Source organism: Lethenteron reissneri, unplaced genomic scaffold (genome assembly GCF_015708825.2).
Source record: "Lethenteron reissneri isolate LAM-NWPU_2019-01 unplaced genomic scaffold, ASM1570882v1 scaffold_141, whole genome shotgun sequence".
In the NCBI taxonomy this organism is placed as follows: domain Eukaryota; kingdom Metazoa; phylum Chordata; class Hyperoartia; order Petromyzontiformes; family Petromyzontidae; genus Lethenteron; species Lethenteron reissneri.
The window spans coordinates 185986-208206 of NW_026891124.1; the positions used below are offsets into that span (position 1 = coordinate 185986).

At 44.1% G+C, this 22221-nt stretch overlaps 1 pseudogene; it reads right to left on the reverse strand.

Annotated features, from left to right (window-relative positions):
• The window catches only part of LOC133362250 (zinc finger protein 208-like), a 67630-nt pseudogene that overhangs the window by 39743 nt on the left and 5666 nt on the right, over positions 1-22221 (reverse strand).

Below are 22221 nucleotides of genomic sequence, written 5' to 3' on the forward strand. Positions count from 1 at the left end.
ACGGCTTCTCGCCCGTGTGTGCGTGGCGCTGTGGAGAGTTCATCTGCTCCATGTGACTGATTCTTCAGAGCAGAGTAACAGTCTCGGTTGTTGTTGATAGTTAAAGGCACCCTCTAAGCTGCGTGGATGTCTAAATAAAATCCACACAAGCAAACTCTCACTAACGTCTAACTGACACACAGTAACGTCTCGTAAGTCGGGCTACACGCGACTACCAGTTTTATCCACTAACGAAGACACTTACTTGTTGATGCACGGCGTGTCGATGTCCCTGTAACCCGTCTGAAGAGATCGCCACGAACTCTCCCAGTCGCCACGCAATCGTGCTCGCCAGGCTGGGTCTCGCAGGAGAAGGGTAATCTGCAGAGCGAGGAGTCGTGCGTCTATCCTCAGTGAAATCCCTCTCGAAATGGTCTTGAGGTCTGAATTTAAGCCGCTTATAACTCCCCTCTAGCATTCAAATCTTTTGTTCTCGTCTTGGATTATCATCGACTTTGCATTCAATTGTTAATTTCTACATTAACAATCCGCATATGTAGCAACATAGCTTAGCGAATCTGGCCATTGTAATTTAACCTTAATACGTATGTACATCCTACTGCGTAATTGTACACTTCTGTTTGAATAATTACATACATCTCCATGCATAATTCCGTGCTTCCTGTGAATTTGCTAAAATTCTCTAAACTGCAGGGATTCATCCTCATGGCTCTTTCGGTAAAGTCACGTAGAAGGGAAGTAATAAAATAATAAAAATAAAACATAATAAAATAATTCTCACGACGGAAGAGATGGAGGACGAGACAAAGGAGGAGGTGCAGGAGGTGCAGGTGGTGGAGGTGGTGATGCAGGGAAAGAAGAGGAAGCGAGGGGGCCTTGCTCGCGTGGCGAGAGCGATCACCTCACTCCTCCGCCGCGTGCTGCTTTGTGGTGGCATGTCCACCACACAGTAGGGGTGGTTGTTGTGGTCGTGGATCGCTGCCAACAATGACCACTATCACCAGACTACCCACTCACCCCGTGACATATCCCAGGCACACACCCACACACCCGTGATACACGTCACACACACACCACATGGATCCCCCCCGGAGAGACGGTGCCACTGGGACCACAGCTGTGGAATGAATCTGAGCAGCAGATGCCAGGACTACAGTGGAGAACGACTGCTATCAAGACACCTCACACAACAAACACACACGGGACTAGCCAAAAAAAACTAGCCGGCCCCATCTTGGACTAATAGGTGCAAGTTAATACTGTTCTGAACCTGTTTAATAAACATATTTAAGGACACTCGTGTTGAGCATGGTGCTTTTAGCAAACGAGTGTGTTTTGTTATAATTTCTGTCATGAACTTTGAATAATCATCTGAATGGTTTAGCTTGAAAGCGTGGTTCATAATAACGTTACGCAAAAAAAACAATCGTCATCTTTTAGTCTGTAACTTACGACCTTCGGTGTGTATATACACCTGTGTGCATGTGTTCAATATTTTGCCCGTGTTTAAAATTTGCGACGAGTTTTTTTTTTATTCAGCTGTCTTGGCTGTGATGGTACCACCTGAAGACGGAAGCTTGTGTTGCCTCTGAAACGTCGTGATTTTTATTTTATTTTACTTTTTAATGTGTTTTACCTACGTGACCTTACCGAAAAAACCTAAGAATACGAGTTGTTTTGCTAATTGCATTGACTATTGAGGTGTTACCAGCCCCTCGCACCCGTCCAAAGACCTCGTGGGCCACTGTGGTGGCTACGAGCCTTCCCTCTGGGACATTTCTCACATCCACCACAGCGTTACCGTCCAACACCGTCAATGAAGGAAGGGGGTTATTTTTTCAAAACTTTACTCGTGGCTGGGGATTGACAAACAACAGGGATTGCTTTCTTCTGATTAACAAAAAAACGAATGAAGGGGACGTGGGAGCGTGGCGTAAGGTGTGGAAAGCTGTAAGTCACAGGTATCAATCGAATTGGGTCAATGACACCAGCACACAAATGCTGGGGTCGTTTGGAATGGTGTTGCATTGATGAAAGATGAAGTTTTCCGACGTTGAATTTTATGAACTTTACATTCAATTGTTATTTTTGGAATTTCCAATTTGCATATCTAGCAATTAGCTTCGCTAATCTGGCTATTGAGCTTAAGCCTGAATACATATGTGCATCTCACCACATAATTCGCGTTCATTTGCTAATATTCACCCTGCAATGTGTGTACACATGTATATTTACACTTGTTTATGTGGATACGTACATGCGTGTATGTATGTGTATAGGTATGTACAATCATTTGTTCGCCCATTTATTTGTGATGTCAATCGCAATCCCTGTGTACGTACACTGCTGTGTATGTGTAATAAAGGACTCCGTCACACGATGTCGATCTCCGTCGGTCCTTTATTTGTGTTCGTCTTCCGCTCACCCCGCTGGCTTCCTCCTCGGTCCAGCGTCGTCTCTCCTTGCGCCCCGCGCACTCTGCAGCTCCCCTGCTGCTCCGCTCTGCAGATACTCTGCTGCTGGTGCAACCTCGCACCCCCTGCTAGTCCTCCGCTAGCTCTGCAGCTACTCTGCTGCTCCGTGCAACCTCGCACGCCCTGTGCTAGCCTCCGCTAGCTCTGCAGCTACTCTGCTGCTGGTGCAACCTCGCACCCCCTGCTTGTCCTCCGCTAGCTCTACAGTTACTCTGCTGCTGGTGCAACCTCGCACCCCCTGCTTGTCCTCCGCTAGCTCTGCAGCTACTCTGCTGCTCCGTGCAACCCCTGCATGCCCTGTGCGCCCCGCGCACTCTGCTCTCTCCTCACCCCGCTGGCTGGCGCCGTCCGATGAGCCCCTCAGCCACCAGGCTGAGGCACGGCGGCCAAACAACGTGGTCTCCCTCTTCACTCCCTCGACTGCCCCAGATGTCTTCCGGTCTCCTTCCTATAACCCCTCGCCCACGTGACCCTGACTCCTCCCTCTCCCACGTGACCCTGACTCCTCCCTCTCGGATCGTCACATCCGACCTGCCCATTTAAGCTCGCATTACATTATAATAAACAACGCTTACAAACTATACCATCCAGATTGGTATCCACGGCAATTGTAACCATTTTAATTGATAGAATATACAATTCACCTTCGTTGTCTAGACACACGCTGATCAACAAGTGTCCTTAAACATGTTCATGAAACCACGTCAACACGCAATGAAGCATGCACCTCTTAGTTAAAGTATATCTTGATCAACATTGTGATATTTCATGCTGTATTTCACAGGTAAGGCAAATCAATTGATATTAGTTTACAGGCCATTGTAAATGTGCAAACTAACAACATGCACATGATTATGCCAGACGAATCCCATCCGTATGCATTTACACTCATTTGTGCATCTATACATATGTGTTGTATGTATACATGCACAAATTGGTGTACGCACTCGTGTATGCATGTGCACCAGTGTATATACAAAGCGGTGTGTATGCACATTCGTGCATTTCCCCACAGCACTGTGTATGTCCACTCGTGTGTGGGTGTGTGTTCAAGGGAGTGTGTATGTGTACTCGTGTAAGTATGTGTAGTGGAACACACAACTTATTTTCATATCGTGTCGTACAAAGAATTGAGGGGCAACGTGGTGATGAATGCGGCACCACAACAGGGAACTACAGGGATGAGACTCCCCGCTCATGGTGCTAAATTAATGAAAACAGCGCCACTGAGCGGACAGAGCCCCACCCCTACAGCTCGTGCGTGTGACGTCATGAGTGTGACGTCATGAGTGTGATCAGCGGACAGCCACGATGCTGCCAGGTGAGGGTCAACTTGTGTGCTGGAGATGCTTCACCTGCAACTCGCCTCCACGCGTGTTCGCTATGAACATTGTAGCAATAAGGGACGATTAGTCATCTTTAACATGTCAGGTCTTTATTGTTCTGCAAGAAAATTCACGTTAATACTCGTATCGAAATCTTTATTCATACGCATGCTCAAACAGGAAGGAACTAGGCAAATTATTTCCCAATAGGAATTCAACAGTTAAAACATATTCTTAAAATCTAACACGTAAACGTCGATTTCCCCATCGACGTCCTTTTGACTGAAGCCATTCGTCCAGAAGTCCAAGCCATCAAACACAAGAACAACGAACGTGCAATCCACGCACACTCTGAAACCTATTACTTTAAGTTATTTTGTTTATTACACAATGATAAAATATTTTTTAAGAACATCTTCTTGGTTCTTTCGGTAAAGTCACGTAGAATGGAAATAATAAAATAATAAAAATAAAACATCATAAAATATTATTATTTTATTATTTCCATTCTACGTCACTTTACCTGAAAGACCTAAGAAGATGAATCCCTGCAGTCACGAAAGCTTTAAATCGAAAATTAAGAACATGTTTAAAATATTGAGCAAAGTTGTGATCACAGTATTTCTCCAACTTTAAATCAACAAAACCACTTAACCACGAGAGTAAAATTCGAAATTGAACCACCACACAACCACTGCGCATCACACCACATCAACAAGTAGTCCGATAGGACTACAAAGCACCACCTTAACGTGACGAAGTCTAGAATAAACTTTAACACGCAATTAGCTGTGAGAGGATGACATGGCACCTTCTACCATAAACACCAAACATTTACCAGTCCCGATGATACAACCACCAGACGAAGCAACTCATCTATAGAAGTATAACATTGTTGTCATCCTGAAATAAGTGAACACTTCTGGAAATTAAAAGGAATACGTTCATCTGAACACAGTATAGACCATTCACAACATCACTCTAGCTCGGAGTACTGGAAATCACTGAAAAAATATATCTTAGATACGCGAATATACACAATGCAACAGTTAACAGATGTACTCAATACGTCTTCAGCCACTCCACTACATCCAGCCATCTCTCCGGATCCAACTTCATGGGGTCGAAAGAGGAATTGTCGTCAGCGCTGATTACATCCACTACATCTCGCCATCTTTCAGGATCCACCTGCATAGGTTCGAAAGATGCATTTTTTCAGGACTCATTGCAGCACTTTGAATTCTACATTTTGATTTCACTTCCCTATCATTGCGGATCTTCTGGTGCTTGTTTCGGGGTGATGGCCGTGAACATGTCCTCTCCCTCGTAGAGCAATGAAATGGCTTCTAGCCCGAGTGTGTTTTCTTGTGACTGAAGATTTTATTTCCGTGAAAATGCCTTCCCGCACACAGCGCAATTGAATGGCTTCTCGTTCGTGTGTGTTTTCTGGTGTTTCTTTAGATGTGATTTCTCCGCAAATGCCTTCCCACAAACAGAGCAACTGAATGGCTTCTCACCCGAGTGTGTTTTCTGGTGTCTGTTAAGATGTGATTTATGTGAAAATGCCTTCCCACACGCAGAGCATTTGAATGGCTTCTCGCCCGTGTGTGTCTTCTGGTGATCGTTAAGATTCGATTTCCGTGAAAATGCCTTCCCACACAAAGAGCAATTGAACGGCTTCTCGCCCGCGTGTATTTTATGGTGTCTGTTAAGATGGGATTTCCGTGAAAATGCCTTCCCACACACAGAGCAACTGAACGGCTTCTCGCCCGCGTGTGTTTTATGGTGTCTGTTAAGATGGGATTTCCGTGAAAATGCCTTCCCACACACAGAGCAATTGAACGGCTTCTCGCCCGTGTGTGCGTGGCGATGTGGATAGTTTATCTGCTCCATGTGACTGATTCTTCAGAGCAGAGTAACAGTCGCGGGTGTTGTTGAGAGTTAAAGGCACCCTCTAAGCTGCGTGGATGTCTGTCTCAAATCGCCAAAAAGCAAACTCTCACTAACGTCTAACCTACACACAGTAACGTCTCGTAAGTCGGGCTACACGCGACTACCAGTTTTATCCACTAACGAAGACACTTACTTGTTGATGCACGGCGTGTCGATGTCCCTGTAACCCGTCTGAAGAGATCGCCACGAACTCTGCCAATCGCCAGGCAATCGTGCTCGCCAGGCTGGGTCTCGCAGGAGAAGGGTAATCTGCAGAGCGAGGAGTTGCGCGTCTATCCTCAGCGAAATCCCTCTCGAAATGGTCTTGAGGTCTGATTTTTAGCCCCTTATAACTCCCCTCTAGCATTCAAATCCTTTGTTCTCGTCTTGGATTATCATAGACTTTGCATTCAATTGTTAATTTTTACATTAACAATCCGCATATGTAGCAACATAGCTTAGCGAATTTGGCCATTGTAATTTAACCTTAATACGTATGTACATCCGACTGCGTAAATGTACACTTCTGTTTGAATAATTACATACATCTCCATGCATAATTCCGTGCTTCCTGTGAATTTGCTAATATTCACCCGACAATGTCCTCTAAACTGCAGGGATTTAATTTCATGAAGAAGGCTGCTTGCGTTGTAGCCGAAAAGTCGTGAGAATTCTTTATTAAGTTTTTAATTTTATTATTTTATTACTTCCCTTCTACGTGACTTTACCGAAAGAACCAAGAAGAAGAGCCACTCTCCCTGTTGTTTGGCATTCCCCTTCCACGAGTCAAGTTCTGTAAAAACAACCCCCTACCGCATCGGCGGACGGTAAAGCTGTGGTAACTGTGAGCAGTGTCCCAGATGGAATGCTCATAGCGATCACAGCGGCCCTCGAGGTCTCCGGAATGTTGCGAGGGGCTGGTTACCCCTCCACATTCGATGCACTTACCGTGAAAACACGTGGAAAATGTGTCAACAAATTCGTACACACAGTACTGCATTACACAAAGGTCTAAATACACACGAGACTTTCTGCTATAGACTGAAATGTGATAATGGCTGCGTTACAATATAATAAACAACGCTTACAAACTATACCATCTTTGTGTGTACAAAGCGGGGTGGATGCACATTCGTTCATTTTTCTACAGCACTGTGTATGTCCACTCGTGTGTGGGTGTGTGTTCAAGGGAGTGTGTATGTGTACTCGTGTAAGTATGTGTAGTGGTGAACACTCAACTTATTTTCATATCGTGTCGTACAAAGAATTGAGGGGCAACGTGGTGATGAATGCAGCACCACAACAGGGAACTACAGGGATGAGACTCCCCGCTCGTGGTGCTAAATTAATGAAAACAGCCACGATGCTGCCAGGTGAGAGTCAACTTGTGTGCTGGAGATGCTTCACCTGAAACTCGCCTCCACGCGTGTTCGCTATGAACATTGTAGCAATAAGGGACGATTAGTCATCTTTAACTTGTCAGGTCTTTATTATTCTGCAAGTAAATTAACCTTATTGGTTCTTTCGGTAAAGTCACGTAGAAGGGAAATAAGATTTTTTTTTATAAAGTTATTTAATTCAGTAAAAAATAAATTTCTTTTATTATTTAATTAAAATAAAACATAATAAAATTATTTTATAACAAAGAATTTGTTTTATTGTTATTATTTTATTATTTCTCTTCTTCAATAAGGGACGATTAGTCATCTCTAACATGTCAAGTCTTTATTGTTCTGCAAGTAAATTAACGTTAGAACTCGTAGAAACACATACACACTCGTGTGTGAATGCACACCGCTGTATAGACAGTCGTGTTTATAAGCACACTCGTGTGTGTATGTCTACTCGTCCGTGTTTTTTAAAGGAAGGATATGGTTGAAATAACGTACGATCAGTCATTTTTTAAAACAATTCGGGTCTTTATTAATCTGCAAGAAAATTCACGTTAACACTCGTATCGAAATCTTTATTAATACGCATGCTCAAACAGGAAGGAACTAGGCAAATTATTTCCCAATTTCAACAGTTAAAACATATTCTTTAAATCTAACACGTAAACGTCGATTTCCCCATTGACGTCCTTTTCGACTGAAGCCATTCGTCCAGAAGTCCAAGCCATCAAACACTAGAACAACGAACGTGCAATCCACGCACACTCTGAAACCTATACTTTAAGTTATTTATTTATTACACAATGATAAAAAAATTTAAGAACATGTTTAAAATATTGAGCAAAGTTGTGATCACAGTATTTCTCCAACTTTAGCTCAACAAAACCACTTAACCACGAGAGTAAAATTAGAAATTGAACCACCACACAACCACTGCGCATCACACCACATCATCAAGTAGTCCGATAGGACTACAAAGCACCACCTTAACGTGACGAAGTCTAGAATAAACTTTAACACGCAATTAGCTGTGAGAGGATGACATGGCACCTTCTACCATAAACACCAAACATTTACCAGTCCCGATGATACAACCACCAGACGAAGCAACGCATCTATAGAAGTATAACATTGTTGTCATCCTGAAATGAGTGAACACTTCTGGAACTTAAAACCAAGACTTTCATCTGTACACATTATAAAGCATTGACAAGATCACTCTTGCTTGGAGTAATGGAAATCGCTGAAAAATATCTAAGAGACACCAATATACATAATTCAACAGTTAACAGATGTACTCAATACGTTTGAGTTTTCAGAAACTCCACTACATCCAGCCATCTCTCCGGATCCAACTTCATGGGGTCGAAAGTAGAATTGTCGTCAGGACTCGTTACATCCTCTACATTCAGCAATCTCTCAGGATCCACCTGTCTAGGTTCGAAACATGCATTTTTTTCAGGACTCATTTCAGCACTTTGATGCTTGTTTCGGGGTGATGACTGTGAACATGTCCTCTCCCTCGTAGAGCAATTTAATGGCTTTTCAGCCGAGTGTGTTTTCTGGTGCCTGTGAAGAGCTGACTTCCATGCAAATGCCTTCCCACAAAGAGAGCACTTGAATGGATTCTCGCTCGAGTGTGTTTTCTGGTGACTGTGAAGATTTGATTTACGTGAAAATGCCTTCCCACACACAGAGCAATTGAACGGCTTCTCGCCCGTGTGTGCGTGGCGCTGTGGAGAGTTTATCTGCTCCATGTGACTTATTCTTCAGAGCAGAGTAATAGTCGCGGGTGTTGTTGAGAGTTAAAAGCACCCTCTAAGCTGCGTGGATGTCTGTCTCAAATCGCCAAGAATCAAATTCTCACTAACGTCTAACCGAGACAATAACGCCTCGTAAGTCGAACTACACACGCTATTACCAGTTTATCCACTAACAAAGACACTTACTTGTTGATGCACGGCGTGTCGATGTCCCTGTAACCCGTCTGAAGAGATCGCCACGAACTCTCCGAGTCGCCACGCAATCGTGCTCGCCAGGCTGGGTCTCGCAGGAGAAGGGTAATCTGCAGAGCGAGGAGTTGCTCGTCTATCCTCAGTGAAATCCCTCTCGAAATGGTCTTGAGGTCTGATTTTAAGCCCGTTATAACTCCCCTCTAGCATACAAATCCTTTGTTCTCGACTTGGCCATTGCATTAAATAGTTAATTTCTACATTTACAATCCGCAAATTAATCAACATAGCTTAACTAATTAAACTTTAATATGTATGTACATCCCACTGTTTGAATAATTACATACATCTACATGCATAATTCCGTGTTTATTGTTAATGTATTCACCCGCAATTTCATAAACTTTACATTTTATTGTTATGTTTTTAAATTTACAATCTGTATTTCTAGCTTAAGGGTACGGGTAAGGAATCAAAACCCGTTTTCGACCTCTGAGTGGAACGCACTACTTATTATATTATAGCCTCGTGTGCAAAGAATTGAGGGGCAACGTGGTGATGAATGCGGCACCACAAAAGCGAACTACAGGGATGAGACTCCCCGCTCGTGGTGCTAAATTAATGAAAACAGCGCCACTGAGCGGACAGAGCCCCGCCCCTACAGCTCGTGCGTGTGACGTCATGAGTGTGACGTCATGAGTGTGATCAGCTGACAGCCACGATGCTGCCAGGTGAGGGTAAACTTGTGTGCTGGAGATGCTTCACCTGAAACTCGCCTCCACGCGTGTTCGCTATGAACATTGTAGCACTATAGGACGATTTGTCATCTTTAACATGTCAGATCTTTATTGTTCTGCAAGAAAATTAAAGTTAAAACTCGTCGAGACACATGCCCACTCGTGTGTGAATGCACACCGCTGTATAGACAGTCGTGTTTAACACGTTCCTTCGGAGTGGGCAGGTACGAACTTGGTTGGACAGCGCATTCGTGCAATCCGTGTTGGATACCGTAGTCATGTTGGAGGTTGTAGCTGTTACTATTGCATCGGACGTCGTTCACGCGCAGCACGGAGACGTGCCGTTCAACGAGATGCTCCGGCAGGGTGCACTGCTCGGCGACTTGCTCATTGGTGAGGCGGAACGCAACAGGAAGCTGTTCGACGGGGCCGGCTCTCATCATTGAAGACAAAGGCGTCGGGATGGTTTGCGCACAGGTGGAAATACAGCAGCGCCAGACGCGGATCCTTCGCGAAATTTTGCGACTTCGCCAGGAACCTGACGGTCTCCTCACTAGGGTCCTGCTCAGCGAGAGCGGTCTCGGCCAGAGACGCGAGCATGGCGTCCTCAGTATCGACGCTGACGCGTCGCTTCTCGGCCTTCGCGACGCGCGCGCGCTCCAGTCGGGCAGCACGCTCTTCGGGCGTCTCGTCCTTTATTGTGCGCTCGCCGCCGTACTGTGGCCAGACGTCGCCGATGGTTGCGAACATCCCCACTTTCTCCACACCGCCGATGGTTGCACTGAACGTCGGCGATCGCGCCAGAAAACGTTTGCAGTCAAGCAAACTGCAATATGCCAAGACAGTCACAGTCACTGAACTGCGCAGAGTGCACGACAGACAAATATGCACGACAGACAGCCAAATAATCCCTGGTGGGCAGTGTGGAACCTGTTGTTCCTCCCTGTATAAGATTCAAATACTGTCAATAATAGCTGTATTATAATAAAATACTGTCAATTATCCATTTTCACACTCACGATGTATGTATCATGTCAGAATAATTTATAAATAAGAAATGCCAACCCTATTTTTTTCAAATTAATAAATGGCAACCTCGTGTCTTACCCACAAATGTAGCAACTACCCAAAGCGTTGAGTAGGCACGTAAAATAAATTCATCAACTGAAATTGATTATGCTCCTGACAAATAAACAAGTCACGTGAGATTAGATTATTTACAATGCATGTACATTACATGCCAATGTTCATCATCATCAGCCATGCTCAATCTACTGCTGGGAGAAAAGGTTCCCCAATATTTTCCCCGATATTGTCACCATCCCTCATGATCTTGTGATCCACCCAGCTCATGCGCATGAGATGATCTCATTGCTTCATCTCTGTGGTGGTTATTTTCTCACACGTGTTTTCTCCATCGGTTGACATTCCATCCCAAGTTCTGTCCACTTGCTATTATCCCTTTTAGTCACGATGTGTCTTGGGCAAGCCTAATTAAAACTCTACTTGCATTTTTGCAATGTTGAATTGAGGAGAAAGTAAAGTAACCAAAAAATAACTGTATGAATTAAAATAGAGATGGTCAAAATGGGAAAAAAATAATGAAATAATGACTGTAAACCTATCACAATTAATTGAAAAACTGGAAAGTGTGCTGGGAGTGGGGGGGGGGACTCCAGTTGAATCGTAAACATGGCCACAGGCAGCCATTGCCACCATGCACACATGTCCAGTTAGGGATGTTCATTGAATTTTTAAGGGTGTTGCGATAATTGCACGCACAAAAGCCTATTAAAAAAGCATTACCAATCTTCAGCACACCCACAATGAGTGAAATATGGTCATAACAAGCTCAATGACTGACATGGCGTGGTTAGGCCTTCATCTAGCAGTGGCTTGACCAAGTGGTGTACGTTTATTATATTGTTTATATTGTATCTATAATGATCAGAACAATGACATTGCAACATGCGTCTGTAAAAATGCGTGCCATGCGCCAAGCAGTTTGATCAAGTACTCAAAAAGTAGAAGATTATAGATTCCATGACTTAGGAATCAATACAATATTCCATAAGCAAACGGTACAAATCTATAATAAAAGTGCAGGAGATACAAAACACTGAGTACGCTTCGCCAGTACTCTAACTTACAATACGATATTATATGTGCATAGGCGGCTTATTCTGCGTCAAGAGATACGAGAAAATAGCTTATCAATATACCCATGGTGTTTTTAGTGATAAAGCAAATATCTGTGGAGTCACGTACCGCCTTGAAGACTCTTAATAGAAGACTCTTAATATTTACGTTGAAGCCTATTCGCCATTGTTTGAAGCACCATCGGTGGGGGAGGGAGAGAGCACAGAGGTGGTGGGGTGGCCTCGAGTGGCATGGGAGAGTTAACGCAGCGAATAAGATGCACGACAGACAGACAAATAATCCCTGGTGGGCAGTGTGGAACCTGTTGTTCCTACCTGTATGTAGAAAAAATAACTTGACTTGAGGTAGCCAGGTAGACAGCCCCCTTAACTATCGCCCCCCCCCCTCCCTTAGGCCCCTCCCCTGACCCTCCTCCCTTAGGCACCTCCCCTCTCCGTACCCGGAAGTAGGTTTCCACCAATCAAAGAGCTGTTTATGTTATATATTTATTTATGCACGACAAACAAACAGACAGTCAGACACACAGACAGACAATAAATCCCTGGTGGGCAGTGTGGAACATTGTTCCTACCTGTATAAACAGCTCTTTGATTGGTGGAGACCTACTTCCGGGTACAGAGAGGGGAGGGGCCTAAGGGAGTCTGTGTGGAAAATGTCAGCTCGATTGGATCACGGGAAGTGGGTTAAAAAACGAGCGAAAGATTTGCACGGTCGTAAGCAAGCAAGCACGCAAGTAAGCAAGCGAACTTAATATAAAGGATTTAATAAGTATAACCCGTAAAAACAAAGTTTTTCACTATAAATCCTTTATATGGGTGGCAGCGAACTTAATATAAAGGATTTAAAAATATATTCGCCTGTGGAGGACGCGGGGATCGATCCCGCGACCTTTGGCATGGGAAGCGAGGGCGCTACCAACTGCGCTACTCCGCCACGGCCTCTGGAGGGGTTACGCTCTTGGCTCTTACACTCTGACGTTCAGCCAAAGCCATGAATTAGTTCTATTTGAATATATGTGAAATAATTTGTTTTTGCCTAAAAAATGTAACATTTTGGGAATTTTTTTTCACGAACAATAATTGTCTGGCACAACGAGTCTGTGTGGAAAATGTCAACTCGATTGGATCACGGGAAGTGGGTTATAAACGACCGAAAGATTTGCACGGTCCTAAGCAAGCAAGCAAGCACGCGAATTTAATATAAAGGATTTAAAAATAGGTTTGGCATTTCTTATTTATAAATTATTCTGACATGATACATACATCGTGAGTGTGAAAATGGATAATTGAAAGTATTTTATTATAATACAGCTATTGTTGACAGTATTTGAATCTTATACACGGAGGAACAACAGGTTCCACACTGCCCACCAAGGATTATTTGGCTGACTGTCGTGCATATTTGTCTGTCGTGCACTCTGCGCAGTTCAGTGACTGTGACTGGCATATTGCAGTTTGCTTGACTGCAAAAGATTTCTGGCGCGATCGCCGACGTTCAGTGCCACCATCGGCGGTGTGGAGAAAGTGGGGATGTTCGCAACCATCGGCGACGTCTGGCCACAGTACTGCGGCGAGCGCACAATAAAGGACGAGACGCCCGAAGAGCGTGCTGCCCGACTGGAGCACGCACGCGTCGCGAAGGCCGAGAAGCGACGCGTCAGCGTCGATACTGAGGACGTCATGCTCGCGTCTCTGGCCGAGACCGCTCTCGCTGAGCAGGACCCTAGTGAGGAGACCGTCAGGTTCCTGGCGAAGTCGCAAAATTTCGCGAAGGATCCGCGTCTGGCGCTGCTGTATTTCCACCTGTGCGCAAACCATCCCGACGCCTTTGTCTTCAATGATGAGAGCCGGCCCCGTCGAACAGCTTCCTGTTGCGTTCCGCCTCACCAATGAGCAAGTCGCCGAGCAGTGCACCCTGCCGGAGCATCTCGTTGAACGGCACGTCTCCGTGCTGCGCGTGAACGACGTCCGATGCAATAGTAACAGCTACAACCTCCAACATGACTACGGTATCCAACACGGATTGCACGAATGCGCTGTCCAACCAAGTTCGTACCTGCCCACTCCGAAGGAACGTGTTAAACACGACTGTCTATACAGCGGTGTGCATTCACACACGAGTGGGCATGTGTCTCGACGAGTTTTAACTTTAATTTTCTTGCAGAACAATAAAGATCTGACATGTTAAAGATGACAAATCGTCCTATAGTGCTACAATGTTCATAGCGAACACGCGTGGAGGCGAGTTTCAGGTGAAGCATCTCCAGCACACAAGTTTACCCTCACCTGGCAGCATCGTGGCTGTCAGCTGATCACACTCATGACGTCACACTCATGACGTCACACGCACGAGCTGTAGGGGCGGGGCTCTGTCCGCTCAGTGGCGCTGTTTTCATTAATTTAGCACCACGAGCGGGGAGTCTCATCCCTGTAGTTCGCTTTTGTGGTGCCGCATTCATCACCACGTTGCCCCTCAATTCTTTGCACACGAGGCTATAATATAATAAGTAGTGCGTTCCACTCAGAGGTCGAAAACGGGTTTTGATTCCTTACCCGTACCCTTAAGCTAGAAATACAGATTGTAAATTTAAAAACATAACAATAAAATGTAAAGTTTATGAAATTGCGGGTGAATACATTAACAATAAACACGGAATTATGCATGTAGATGTATGTAATTATTCAAACAGTGGGATGTACATACATATTAAAGTTTAATTAGTTAAGCTATGTTGATTAATTTGCGGATTGTAAATGTAGAAATTAACTATTTAATGCAATGGCCAAGTCGAGAACAAAGGATTTGTATGCTAGAGGGGAGTTATAACGGGCTTAAAATCAGACCTCAAGACCATTTCGAGAGGGATTTCACTGAGGATAGACGAGCAACTCCTCGCTCTGCAGATTACCCTTCTCCTGCGAGACCCAGCCTGGCGAGCACGATTGCGTGGCGACTCGGAGAGTTCGTGGCGATCTCTTCAGACGGGTTACAGGGACATCGACACGCCGTGCATCAACAAGTAAGTGTCTTTGTTAGTGGATAAACTGGTAATAGCGTGTGTAGTTCGACTTACGAGGCGTTATTGTCTCGGTTAGACGTTAGTGAGAATTTGATTCTTGGCGATTTGAGACAGACATCCACGCAGCTTAGAGGGTGCCTTTAACTCTCAACAACACCCGCGACTATTACTCTGCTCTGAAGAATAAGTCACATGGAGCAGATAAACTCTCCACAGCGCCACGCACACACGGGCGAGAAGCCGTTCAATTGCTCTGTGTGCGGGAAGGCATTTTCACGTAAATCAAATCTTCACAGTCACCAGAAAACACACTCGAGCGAGAATCCATTCAAGTGCTCTCTTTGTGGGAAGGCATTTGCATGGAAGTCAGCTCTTCACAGGCACCAGAAAACACACTCGGGTGAAAAGCCATTAAATTGCTCTACGAGGGAGAGGACATGTTCACAGTCATCACCCCGAAACAAGCATCAAAGTGCTGAAATGAGTCCTGAAAAAAATGCATGTTTCGAACCTAGACAGGTGGATCCTGAGAGATTGCTGAATGTAGTGGATGCAATGAGTCCTGACGACAATTCCTCTTTCGACCCCATGAAGTTGGATCCGGAGAGATGGCTGGATGTAGTGGAGTTTCTGAAAACTCAAACGTATTGAGTACATCTGTTAACTGTTGAATTATGTATATTCGTGTCTCTTAGATATTTTTTCAGCGATTTCCATTACTCCAAGCAAGAGTGATCTTGTCAATGCTTTATAATGTGTACAGATGAAAGTCTTCCTTTTAAGTTCCAGAAGTGTTCACTCATTTCAGGATGACAACAATGTTATACTTATATAGATGCGTTGCTTCGTCTGGTGGTTGTATCATCGGGACTGGTAAATGTGTGGTGTTTATGGTAGAAGGTGCCATGTCATCTTCTCACAGCTAATTGCGTGTTAAAGTTTATTCTAGACTTCGTCACGTTAAGGTGGTGCTTTGTAGTCCTATCGGACTACTTGTTGATGTGTTGTGAAGCGCAGTGGTTGTGTGGTGGTTCAATTTCTTATTTTACTCTCGTGGTTAAGTGGTTTTGTTGAGCTAAATTTGGAGAAATACTGTGATCACAACTTTGCTCAATATTTCAAACATGTTCTTTAATTTTTTTATTATTGTGTAATAAATAAAATAACTTAAAATAATAGGTTTCAGAGTGTGCGTGGATTGCACGTTCGTTGTTCTTGTGTTTGATGGCTTGGACTTCTGGACGAATGGCTTCCGTCGAAAAGGACGTCAATGGGGAAATCGATGTTTACGTGTTATATTTTAAGAATATGTTTTAACTGGTGAATTCCTGTTGGGAAATAATTTGCCCAGTTCCTTCCTGTTTGAGCATGCGTATTAATAAAGATTTCGATACGAGTATTAACGTGAATTTTCTTGCAGATTAATAAAGACCTGAATTGTTTTTTGAAGATGACTGCTCGTACGTTATTTCAACCATATCCTTCCTTAATAAAACACGGACGAGTAGACATACACACACAAGTGTGCTTATAAACACGACTGTCTATACAGCGGTGTGCATTCAGACACGAGTGTGCATGTGTTTCTACGCGTTTTAACTTTAATTTTCTTGCAGAACAATAAAGACCTGACATGTTAAAGATGACTAATCGTCCCTTATTGAAGAAGGGAAATAATAAAATAATACAAATAAAGCAATAATTTTTTTAATAAAATAACTTTATTATGTTTTATTTTAATTAAATAATAAAATATTAAATTTTTACTGAATCAAATTACTTCATAAAATAATTTTGTTATGTTTTATTATTTTATTATTTCCCTTCTACGTGACTTTACCGAAAGAGCCAAGAAGATGAAGAAGAAAATAAAACATAATAAAATAATTGTATAATGTTTTATTTCAATTATTTTATTATTTCCCTTCTTCGTGACTTTACCGAAAGAACCAAGAAGGTTAATTTACTTACAGAACAATAACGACCTGACATGTTAAAGATGACTAATCGTCCCTTATTGCTACAATGTTCATAGCGAACACGTGTGGAGGCGAGTTTCAGGTGAAGCATCTCCAGCACACAAGTTGACCCTCACCTGGCAGCATCGTGGCTGTCCGCTGATCACACTCATGACGTCACACTCATGACGTCACACGCACGAGCTGTAGGGGCGGGGCTCTGTCCGCTCAGTGGCGCTGTTTTCATCAATTTAGCACCACGAGCGGGGAGTCTCATCCCTGTATTTCCCTGTTGTGGTGCCGCATTCATCACCACGTTGCCCCTCAATTATTTGTACGACACAATATGAAAATAAGTTGTGTGTTCCACTACACATACTTACACGAGTACACATATACACTCCCTTGTACACACACCCACACACGAGTGGACATACACAGCGGTGGAGAAAAATGCACGAATGTGCATCCACAAGGCTTTGTACACACAAAGATAAAGATCCCCCGTATAGCCTTAACAGACTGTAGCAAACTCTCACTAACGTCTAACTGACACACAGTAACGTCTCGTAAGTCGGGCTACACGCGACTACCAGTTTTATCCACTAACGAAGACACTTACTTGTTGATGCACGGCGTGTCGATGTCCCTGTAACCCGTCTGAAGAGATCGCCACGAACTCTCCCAGTCGCCACGCAATCGTGCTCGCCAGGCTGGGTCTCGCAGGAGAAGGGTAATCTGCAGAGCGAGGAGTCGTGCGTCTATCCTCAGTGAAATCCCTCTCGAAATGGTCTTGAGGTCTGAATTTAAGCCGCTTATAACTCCCCTCTAGCATTCAAATCTTTTGTTCTCGTCTTGGATTATCATCGACTTTGCATTCAATTGTTAATTTCTACATTAACAATCCGCATATGTAGCAACATAGCTTAGCGAATCTGGCCATTGTAATTTAACCTTAATACGTATGTACATCCTACTGCGTAATTGTACACTTCTGTTTGAATAATTACATACATCTCCATGCATAATTCCGTGCTTCCTGTGAATTTGCTAAAATTCTCTAAACTGCAGGGATTCATCCTCATGGCTCTTTCGGTAAAGTCACGTAGAAGGGAAGTAATAAAATAATAAAAATAAAACATAATAAAATAATTCTCACGACGGAAGAGATGGAGGACGAGACAAAGGAGGAGGTGCAGGAGGTGCAGGTGGTGGAGGTGGTGATGCAGGGAAAGAAGAGGAAGCGAGGGGGCCTTGCTCGCGTGGCGAGAGCGATCACCTCACTCCTCCGCCGCGTGCTGCTTTGTGGTGGCATGTCCACCACACAGTAGGGGTGGTTGTTGTGGTCGTGGATCGCTGCCAACAATGACCACTATCACCAGACTACCCACTCACCCCGTGACATATCCCAGGCACACACCCACACACCCGTGATACACGTCACACACACACCACATGGATCCCCCCCGGAGAGACGGTGCCACTGGGACCACAGCTGTGGAATGAATCTGAGCAGCAGATGCCAGGACTACAGTGGAGAACGACTGCTATCAAGACACCTCACACAACAAACACACACGGGACTAGCCAAAAAAAACTAGCCGGCCCCATCTTGGACTAATAGGTGCAAGTTAATACTGTTCTGAACCTGTTTAATAACATATTTAAGGACACTCGTGTTGAGCATGGTGCTTTTAGCAAACGAGTGTGTTTTGTTATAATTTCTGTCATGAACTTTGAATAATCATCTGAATGGTTTAGCTTGAAAGCGTGGTTCATAATAACGTTACGCAAAAAAAACAATCGTCATCTTTTAGTCTGTAACTTACGACCTTCGGTGTGTATATACACCTGTGTGCATGTGTTCAATATTTTGCCCGTGTTTAAAATTTGCGACGAGTTTTTTTTTTATTCAGCTGTCTTGGCTGTGATGGTACCACCTGAAGACGGAAGCTTGTGTTGCCTCTGAAACGTCGTGATTTTTATTTTATTTTACTTTTTAATGTGTTTTACCTACGTGACCTTACCGAAAAAACCTAAGAATACGAGTTGTTTTGCTAATTGCATTGACTATTGAGGTGTTACCAGCCCCTCGCACCCGTCCAAAGACCTCGTGGGCCACTGTGGTGGCTACGAGCCTTCCCTCTGGGACATTTCTCACATCCACCACAGCGTTACCGTCCAACACCGTCAATGAAGGAAGGGGGTTATTTTTTCAAAACTTTACTCGTGGCTGGGGATTGACAAACAACAGGGATTGCTTTCTTCTGATTAACAAAAAAACGAATGAAGGGGACGTGGGAGCGTGGCGTAAGGTGTGGAAAGCTGTAAGTCACAGGTATCAATCGAATTGGGTCAATGACACCAGCACACAAATGCTGGGGTCGTTTGGAATGGTGTTGCATTGATGAAAGATGAAGTTTTCCGACGTTGAATTTTATGAACTTTACATTCAATTGTTATTTTTGGAATTTCCAATTTGCATATCTAGCAATTAGCTTCGCTAATCTGGCTATTGAGCTTAAGCCTGAATACATATGTGCATCTCACCACATAATTCGCGTTCATTTGCTAATATTCACCCTGCAATGTGTGTACACATGTATATTTACACTTGTTTATGTGGATACGTACATGCGTGTATGTATGTGTATAGGTATGTACAATCATTTGTTCGCCCATTTATTTGTGATGTCAATCGCAATCCCTGTGTACGTACACTGCTGTGTATGTGTAATAAAGGACTCCGTCACACGATGTCGATCTCCGTCGGTCCTTTATTTGTGTTCGTCTTCCGCTCACCCCGCTGGCTTCCTCCTCGGTCCAGCGTCGTCTCTCCTTGCGCCCCGCGCACTCTGCAGCTCCCCTGCTGCTCCGCTCTGCAGATACTCTGCTGCTGGTGCAACCTCGCACCCCCTGCTAGTCCTCCGCTAGCTCTGCAGCTACTCTGCTGCTCCGTGCAACCTCGCACGCCCTGTGCTAGCCTCCGCTAGCTCTGCAGCTACTCTGCTGCTGGTGCAACCTCGCACCCCCTGCTTGTCCTCCGCTAGCTCTACAGTTACTCTGCTGCTGGTGCAACCTCGCACCCCCTGCTTGTCCTCCGCTAGCTCTGCAGCTACTCTGCTGCTCCGTGCAACCCCTGCATGCCCTGTGCGCCCCGCGCACTCTGCTCTCTCCTCACCCCGCTGGCTGGCGCCGTCCGATGAGCCCCTCAGCCACCAGGCTGAGGCACGGCGGCCAAACAACGTGGTCTCCCTCTTCACTCCCTCGACTGCCCCAGATGTCTTCCGGTCTCCTTCCTATAACCCCTCGCCCACGTGACCCTGACTCCTCCCTCTCCCACGTGACCCTGACTCCTCCCTCTCGGATCGTCACATCCGACCTGCCCATTTAAGCTCGCATTACATTATAATAAACAACGCTTACAAACTATACCATCCAGATTGGTATCCACGGCAATTGTAACCATTTTAATTGATAGAATATACAATTCACCTTCGTTGTCTAGACACACGCTGATCAACAAGTGTCCTTAAACATGTTCATGAAACCACGTCAACACGCAATGAAGCATGCACCTCTTAGTTAAAGTATATCTTGATCAACATTGTGATATTTCATGCTGTATTTCACAGGTAAGGCAAATCAATTGATATTAGTTTACAGGCCATTGTAAATGTGCAAACTAACAACATGCACATGATTATGCCAGACGAATCCCATCCGTATGCATTTACACTCATTTGTGCATCTATACATATGTGTTGTATGTATACATGCACAAATTGGTGTACGCACTCGTGTATGCATGTGCACCAGTGTATATACAAAGCGGTGTGTATGCACATTCGTGCATTTCCCCACAGCACTGTGTATGTCCACTCGTGTGTGGGTGTGTGTTCAAGGGAGTGTGTATGTGTACTCGTGTAAGTATGTGTAGTGGAACACACAACTTATTTTCATATCGTGTCGTACAAAGAATTGAGGGGCAACGTGGTGATGAATGCGGCACCACAACAGGGAACTACAGGGATGAGACTCCCCGCTCATGGTGCTAAATTAATGAAAACAGCGCCACTGAGCGGACAGAGCCCCACCCCTACAGCTCGTGCGTGTGACGTCATGAGTGTGACGTCATGAGTGTGATCAGCGGACAGCCACGATGCTGCCAGGTGAGGGTCAACTTGTGTGCTGGAGATGCTTCACCTGCAACTCGCCTCCACGCGTGTTCGCTATGAACATTGTAGCAATAAGGGACGATTAGTCATCTTTAACATGTCAGGTCTTTATTGTTCTGCAAGAAAATTCACGTTAATACTCGTATCGAAATCTTTATTCATACGCATGCTCAAACAGGAAGGAACTAGGCAAATTATTTCCCAATAGGAATTCAACAGTTAAAACATATTCTTAAAATCTAACACGTAAACGTCGATTTCCCCATCGACGTCCTTTTGACTGAAGCCATTCGTCCAGAAGTCCAAGCCATCAAACACAAGAACAACGAACGTGCAATCCACGCACACTCTGAAACCTATTACTTTAAGTTATTTTGTTTATTACACAATGATAAAATATTTTTTAAGAACATCTTCTTGGTTCTTTCGGTAAAGTCACGTAGAATGGAAATAATAAAATAATAAAAATAAAACATCATAAAATATTATTATTTTATTATTTCCATTCTACGTCACTTTACCTGAAAGACCTAAGAAGATGAATCCCTGCAGTCACGAAAGCTTTAAATCGAAAATTAAGAACATGTTTAAAATATTGAGCAAAGTTGTGATCACAGTATTTCTCCAACTTTAAATCAACAAAACCACTTAACCACGAGAGTAAAATTAGAAATTGAACCACCACACAACCACTGCGCATCACACCACATCAACAAGTAGTCCGATAGGACTACAAAGCACCACCTTAACGTGACGAAGTCTAGAATAAACTTTAACACGCAATTAGCTGTGAGAGGATGACATGGCACCTTCTACCATAAACACCAAACATTTACCAGTCCCGATGATACAACCACCAGACGAAGCAACTCATCTATAGAAGTATAACATTGTTGTCATCCTGAAATAAGTGAACACTTCTGGAAATTAAAAGGAATACGTTCATCTGAACACAGTATAGACCATTCACAACATCACTCTAGCTCGGAGTACTGGAAATCACTGAAAAAATATATCTTAGATACGCGAATATACACAATGCAACAGTTAACAGATGTACTCAATACGTCTTCAGCCACTCCACTACATCCAGCC